Here is a 7,500-nt window from a genome sequence, read left to right as displayed (position 1 = left end):
CGCTGAGGGTGCGCCAGCGGCCGCTCCAAACCGCCGCGCCTTTGTTCGGCCCCGCGGGTCCCCTCTCTGACCCGGGCGAAAGCCACCGAGAAGCCAGACGGACCCCTGCCCAGCCGCCTGGCGGGTGGCTTGGAGCAGCCGCTCGGCAGCGCTGCCCTGGGAGTGCTCGGCGTCGCTTGTTCCCTCATATACGGAACTGGAGGGCCGTCAGCTCCGCGAGCGCACAACCAGCCGACCTCCGCCCAGCGGCAGGTCGCAGAAATCACGCCGGCTTGTACGATGACGTAGGCGGAGGCAGAGCGCAACAGCGACCCCTTGGCGACAAGCGCTATCTCCGCGGAGAGCACGTCTACTCGCCCAGGGAGAGCACGTCTACTCGCCGAGGGAGAGCACGTCTACTCGCCGAGGGAGAGCACGTCTACTCGCCGAGGGAGAGCACGTCTACTCGCCCAGGGAGAGCACGTCTACTCGCCGAGGGAGAGCACGTCTACTCGCCCAGGGAGAGCACGTCTACTCGCCCAGGGAGAGCACGTCTACTCGCCCAGGGAGAGCACGTCTACTCGCCCAGGGAGAGCACGTCTACTCGCCCAGGGAGAGCACGTCTACTCGCCCAGGGAGAGCACGTCTACTCGCCCAGGGAGAGCACGTCTACTCGCCCAGGGAGAGCACGTCTACTCGCCCAGGGAGAGCACGTCTACTCGCCCAGGGAGAGCACGTCTACTCGCCCAGGGAGAGCACGTCTACTCGCCCAGGGAGAGCACGTCTACTCGCCCAGGGAGAGCACGTCTACTCGCCCAGGGAGAGCACGTCTACTCGCCGAGGGAGAGCACGTCTACTCGCCGAGGGAGAGCACGTCTACTCGCCGAGGGAGAGCACGTCTACCTCCCGCCTGAGGGAGAGCACGGGGGGGGGGGACAAAGACAGGCGGCAGCAGCTTCGGTGAACGTCACCCGGGAGGCGACCGGGGCTGTCCCGGGGCAGTCCCGGGAAGCCGGCGTCCGACACAGGGAACCGTCAGCTGCCGGACCGGGGCGAATCCCCGCGGCCACGGCAGGGGTGGGGGCTCGAAGACAGCCGGCAGCCGCTTCGGTGAACGTCACCCGGGAGGAGACTGGGGCCCTCCCGGGACCGTCCCGGGAAGACGACGTTCGGCACGAGATCCCGGCCGCGGCCGGACCGGCTCGAAGCCTCGCGGTCCCGGCAGCAGCCGGAGCCGCTCGCCGCCTCGGGCTCCCGGCCCCCTACAGATCCGGCGACTCGTTCGCGGGCGGCGGGGGGAGGCAGTGGAGGGGGGTGCGGGGAGAAGCGGCAGCGGAGGCGGAGGGGGGGGGGGCTCGAAGACAGCCGGCAGCCGCTTCGGTGAACGTCACCCAGGAGGCGATCGGGGCCGTCCCGGGGCCCGTCCCGGGATGCCGGCTTCCGGCACGGGGTCCCGGCCGCGGCCGGACCGGCTCGTATCCCCGCGGCTCCGGCAGGGGGGGGGTGGGGCTCGAAGACAGCCGGCAGTCGCCTCGGTGAACGTCACCCGGCCGGCGACCGCGGCCGTTCCGGGGCCGTCCCGGGAAGCCTGCGACAGGCACGGGGTCCCAGCCGCGGCCGGACCGACTCGAAGCCCCGCGGCCCCGGCACGGGGGAGGCCCAAAGACTGGCGGCAGCCGCTTCGCTGAACGTCACCCCGGCCGGCGATCGGGGCCGTCCCGGGGCCGTCCCGGGATGCCGGCATCCGGCACGGGGTCCCGGCCGCGGCCGGAGCGGCTCGAATCCCCGCGGTCCCGGCAGCAGCCGGAGCCGCTCGCCGTTCGGGCTCCCGGCACCCTACGGATCCGGCGACTCGTTCGCCGGCGGCGGGGAGGAGGCAGTGGAGGGGGTGCGGGCAGAAGCGGCAGCGGAGGCGGAGGGGGGGGGGGCTCGAAGACAGCCGGCAGCCGCTTCGGTGAACGTCACCCGGCCGGCGACCAGGGCCGTCCCGGGGCCGTCCGGGGATGCCGGCTTCCGGCACGGGGTCCCGGCCGCGGCCGGAGCGGCTCGAATCCCCGCGGTCCCGGCAGCAGCCGGAGCCGCTCGCCGTTCGGGCTCCCGGCACCCTACAGATCCGGCGACTCGTTCGCCGGCGGCGGGGGGAGGCAGTGGAGGGGGGGCGGGGAGAAGCGGGCAGCGGAGGCGGAGGGGGGGGGGGGGGCTCGAAGACAGCCGTCAGCCGCTTCGGAGAACGTCACCCGGCCGGCGACCGCGGCCGTTCCGGGGCCGTCCCGGGAAGCCTGCGACAGGCACGGGGTCCCGGCCTCGGCCGGACCCGCACTGGGTGCCGCCGCCTCGGGCTCTCGGGACGGTATGGATCCGCCGACTCGTTCGCCGGCGGCGGGGGGGAGGCAGTGGAGGGGGTGCGGGGAGAAGCGGCAGCGGAGGCGGAGGGGGGGGGGGGCTCGAAGACAGCCGGCAGCCGCTTCGGTGAACATCACCCGGGAGGCGACCGGGACCGGCCCGGGAAGCCATCGTCCGGCCCCGGATCCCGGCCGCGGCCGGACCGGCTCGAAGCCCCGCGGCCCCGGCACGGGGGAGGCCCAAAGACTGGCGGCAGCCGCTTCGCTGAACGTCACCCGGCCGGCGACCGGGGCCGTCCCGGGGCCGTCCCGGGATGCCGGCTTCCGGCACGGGGGTCCCGGCCGCGGCCGGACCGGCTCGAATCCCCGCGGTCCCGGCAGCAGCCGGAGCCGCTCGCCGTTCGGGCTCCCGGCACCCTACGGATCCGGCGACTCGTTCGCCGGCGGCGGGGGGAGGCAGTGGAGGGGGTGCGGGCAGAAGCGGCAGCGGAGGCGGAGGGGGGGGGGGCTCGAAGACAGCCGGCAGCCGCTTCGGTGAACGTCACCCGGCCGGCGACCGGGGCCGTCCCGGGGCTGTCCGGGGATGCCGGCTTCCGGCACGGGGTCCCCGGCCCGCGGCCGGAGCGGCTCGAATCCCCGCGGTCCCGGCAGCAGCCGGAGCCGCTCGCCGTTCGGGCTCCCGGCAACCCTACAGAATCCGGCGACTCGTTCGCCGGCGGCGGGGGGAGGCAGTGGAGGGGGGTGCGGGCAGAAGCGGCCGCGGGAGGCGGAGGGGGGGGGGGGCTCCGAAGACAGCCGGCAGCCGCTTCGGTGAACGGAGGCGACCGGGACCGGCCCGGGAAGCCATCGTCCGGCCCCGGATCCCGGCCGCGGCCGGACCGGCTCGAAGCCCCGCGGCCCCCGGCACGGGGGAGGCCCAAAGACTGGCGGCAGCCGCTTCGCTGAACGTCACCCGGCCGGCGACCGGGGCCGTCCCGGGGCCGTCCCGGGATGCCGGCTTCCGGCACGGGGGTCCCGGCCGCGGCCGGACCGGCTCGAATCCCCGCGGTCCCGGCAGCAGCCGGAGCCGCTCGCCGTTCGGGCTCCCGGCACCCTACGGATCCGCCGACTCGTTCGCCGGCGGCGGGGGGAGGCAGTGGAGGGGGTGCGGGCAGAAGCGGCAGCGGAGGCGGAGGGGGGGGGCTCGAAGACAGCCGGCAGCCGCTTCGGTGAACGTCACCCGGCCGGCGACCAGGGCCGTCCCGGGGCCGTCCGGGGATGCCGGCTTCCGGCACGGGGGTCCCGGCCGCGGCCGGAGCGGCTCGAATCCCCCGCGGTCCCGGCAGCAGCCGGAGCCGCTCGCCGTTCGGGCTCCCGGCACCCTACAGATCCGGCGACTCGTTCGCCGGCGGCGGGGGGAGGCAGTGGAGGGGTTGCGGGGAGAAGCGGCAGCGGAGGCGGAGGGGGGGGGGGGGCTCGAAGACAGCCGGCAGCCCCTTCGGTGAACGTCACCCGGGAGGCGACCGGGACCGGCCCGGGAAGCCATCGTCCGGCCCGGGATCCCGGCCGCGGCCGGACCGGCTCGAATCCCCGCGGCCCCGGCACGGGGGAGGCCCAAAGACTGGCGGCAGCCGCTTCGCTGAACGTCACCCCGGCCGGCGACCGGGGCCGTCCCGGGGCCGTCCCGGGATGCCGGCTTCCGGCACGGGGGTCCCGGCCACGGCCGGACCGGCTCGAATCCCCGCGGTCCCCGGCAGCAGCCGGAGCCGCTCGCCGTTCGGGCTCCCGGCACCCTACGGATCCGGCGACTCGTTCGCCGGCGGCGGGGGGAGGCAGTGGAGGCGGTGCGGGGGAGAAGCGGCAGCGGAGGCGGAGGGGGGGGCGGGGGGGGGACGATAGTGGCGGGGGGGCGGGGGGGTGCTCGAAGGCAGCCGGCAGCCGGTTCGGTGAACATTCGCCGGGGGCGGGGGGGGCGACCTGTCCGTGCCCGGGGCAGCCCGGGGAAGCCGGCAGCCAGCACGGGGGTCCCGGCAGCACCTGTTCCCTGCCCTGGGACTTGCCGTGCCCGGTGGCCGGTTGCCGGGTGGGGGGAGCGATGAGAGGCGGGGCGCAGCGGCCGGGGCAGCGCCGGGCCGCAGCGGGGGGCTGGGCGGGTGGGGTAGGCGTCGAGCGGCAAGCCCTCGGCTGCAGCGAATGTTCGGCGGTGCGGGGCGGGGGGGGACGGGACGACACGTTGGGGGCGCCGAGTCCGAGCCACCCCCGGCCCCAGGGGCGGCCGGAGGGGGAGGCCGGTGCCTGGCCCTGGGAGCTGCTGGGCGCCGGATGGCCGAGGGTGCGTCAGAAGCCGCCCGAGCGGTCGAGCAGGTCCTCCAGAAAGGCCTAGGGTGGCTTCGAGGGCCCCGGGAGCAGTCGAGGGAGGCCTCCAGGCAGGTCTGGAGTGGATGGGAGGCCTTCCAAAGCAGACAAGGGAGGCTGCCAGCGGGGCCTAGGCTGGCATGGTTGGGGGGGGGGCCTCTGGTGCGGCCTGGAGTCTCTGGGTGGCGTCCAGAGAGGTGCAAAAGATCCTCTGGTGCGGCCTGTGGTGGCGGAGAAGCCTGCAGAGCGTGCGGGGGAGGCTTCTGGTGCGGCCTGGGGTGGGTCGGAAGCCTGCAGAGCGTGCGGGAGAGGCTTCTGGTGCGGCCTGGGGTGGCTGAGAAGCCTGCAGAGCGTGCGGGAGAGGCTTCTGGTGCGGCCTGGGGTGGCTGAGAAGCCTGCAGAGCGTGCGGGAGAGGCTTCTGCTGCGGCCTGGGGTGGCTGAGAAGCCTGCAGAGCGTGCGGGGGAGGCTTCTGTTGGGGCCTGGGGTGGGTCAGAAGCCTACAGAGCATGCGGGGGAGGCTTCTGGTGCGGCCTGGGGTGGGTCGGAAGCCTGCAGAGCGTGCGGGAGAGGCTTCTGTTGGGGCCTGGGGTGGCTGAGAAGCCTGCAGAGCGTGCGGGGGAGGCTTCTGGTGCGGCCTGGGGTGGCTGAGAAGCCTGCAGAGCGTGCGGGGGAGGCTTCTGCTGCGGCCTGGGGTGGCTGAGAAGCCTGCAGAGCGTGCGGGGGAGGCTTCTGGTGCGGCCTGGGGTGGCTGAGAAGCCTGCAGAGCGTGCGGGGGAGGCTTCTGGTGCGGCCTGGGGTGGGACGGAAGCCTGCAGAGCGTGCGGGGGAGGCTTCTGGTGCGGCCTGGGGTGGGTCGGAAGCCTGCAGAGCGTGCGGGAGAGGCTTCTGCTGCGGCCTGGGGTGGGTCGGAAGCCTGCAGAGCGTGCGGGAGAGGCTTCTGTTGGGGCCTGGGGTGGCTGAGAAGCCTGCAGAGCGTGCGGGAGAGGCTTCTGCTGCGGCCTGGGGTGGGTCGGAAGCCTGCAGAGCGTGCGGGAGAGGCTTCTGTTGGGGCCTGGGGTGGCTGAGAAGCCTGCAGAGCGTGCGGGAGAGGCTTCTGCTGCGGCCTGGGGTGGCTGAGAAGCCTGCAGAGCGTGCGGGAGAGGCTTCTGCTGCGGCCTGGGGTGGCTGAGAAGCCTGCAGAGCGTGCGGGAGAGGCTTCTGCTGCGGCCTGGGGTGGCTGAGAAGCCTGCAGAGCGTGCGGGAGAGGCTTCTGCTGCAGCCTGGGGTGGCTGAGAAGCCTGCAGAGCGTGCGGGAGAGGCTTCTGCTGCGGCCTGGGGTGGCTGAGAAGCCTGCAGAGCGTGCGGGAGAGGCTTCTGCTGCGGCCTGGGGTGGCTGAGAAGCCTGCAGGGCGTGCGGGAGAGGCTTCTGCTGCGGCCTGGGGTGGGTGGGAAGCCTGCAGAGCGTGCGGGGGAGGCTTCTGGTGCGGCCTGGGGTGGCTGAGAAGCCTGCAGAGCGTGCGGGGGAGGCTTCTGGTGCGGCCTGGGGTGGCTGAGAAGCCTGCAGAGCGTGCGGGAGAGGCTTCTGCTGCGGCCTGGGGGGTGGCTGAGAAGCCTGCAGAGCGTGCGGGGAGAGGCTTCTGCTGCGGCCTGGGGTGGGTCGGAAGCCTGCAGAGCTTGCGGGGGAGGCTTCTGCTGCGGCCTGGGGTGGGTCGGAAGCCTGCAGAGCATGCGGGGGAGGCTTCTGCTGCGGCCTGGGGTGGGTCGGAAGCCTGCAGAGCATGCGGGGGAGGCTTCTGCTGCGGCCTGGGGTCTCTGGGTGGCCTCTAGAGAGGTGCAAAAGACCCTCTGGGTTGGGCTGGGGTGGCTCTTGGACCCCTGCCACACAGTGGAGAGAGGCCTCCGGCCCGCCACCTGTGTCCCTGTGTGCCTGAGTGCCTGTGTCCCTGTGTCCCTGTGTCCCTGTGTCCCTGAGTGCCTGAGTGCCTGTGTCCCTGTGTCCCTGTGTCCCTGAGTGCCTGAGTGCCTGAGTGCCTGTGTCCCTGTGTCCTTGTGTCCCTGTGTCCCTGTGTCCCTGTGTGCCTGAGTGCCTGTGTCCCTGTGTCCCTGTCTGTGTACCTGTGTGCGAGAGTGTCCGGCACGCCACCCAGCGGCGGCGGGCAAGCAGGTAGGCGGGTGGGCGGGCCGGCGAGGGCCAGTGTGAGTTTGGGGGGTGGGAGGGGAGGCGGCAGCTGGAAGCGTCAGAGAGAGCGGGGGCGTGGCTCCGGCTGGCCCCGGGAGCAGGTTCCCGGGACCGGGACCGGCTGGACCCGGCGGGTGGTTGATCCCGGGGCGGGGGGCAGAGGCGGCGGGAAGCGGCAGCTGCGTGTGCGGCGGGGGCGTGGAGGGCGAACCGCGGCGGGGAAGCGGATGCTTCAGAGCAGGTTACGGGGGCGGGGACGGACGACACCACCTGTCCCCGCCCCGGGACGGGCTGGACCCGGCGCCCTGGACCCGGCGCCGTGTACCCGCCGCCGCCCCCGCCGCCGCCCCCCCTCCGCCACCCCGGGACCCCGACGTTTTTTGGCGCCCGCGCCTTTTTTTTGCTCCCCGCCTGCCCGCGCTGCCCCGGGCCCTCCCCCGGGGCGGGGCGGGAGGGAGGGAGGGACGGACGGACGGGTAGCCGGGGATCTCCGAGCGCGCGCCACCAGACCGAGGCGGGTCCCGGGCGGCTGGCGGCGGCGGCGGCGGGCGGCGGGCGGCGGCGGCGGCGGCGGCAGCAGCAAGCGACGGCGGGGGGGGCAGGCTAGGGAGAGAGGGGGAGCGGCATGCGGTAGGGCTGGGGGTTTGTTTCGGGGGGGGAGGGGTGGGGGGGGGGTGGCAGCGGT

This window comes from Melanerpes formicivorus, unplaced genomic scaffold (genome assembly GCF_026170545.1).
Source record: "Melanerpes formicivorus ecotype bairdi unplaced genomic scaffold, bMelFor1.0.p_v2 SCAF_344, whole genome shotgun sequence".
Taxonomy (NCBI): Eukaryota; Metazoa; Chordata; class Aves; order Piciformes; family Picidae; genus Melanerpes; species Melanerpes formicivorus.
The sequence above is the reverse complement of the archived record's forward strand: the minus strand, read 5'-3'. Positions refer to the sequence as shown.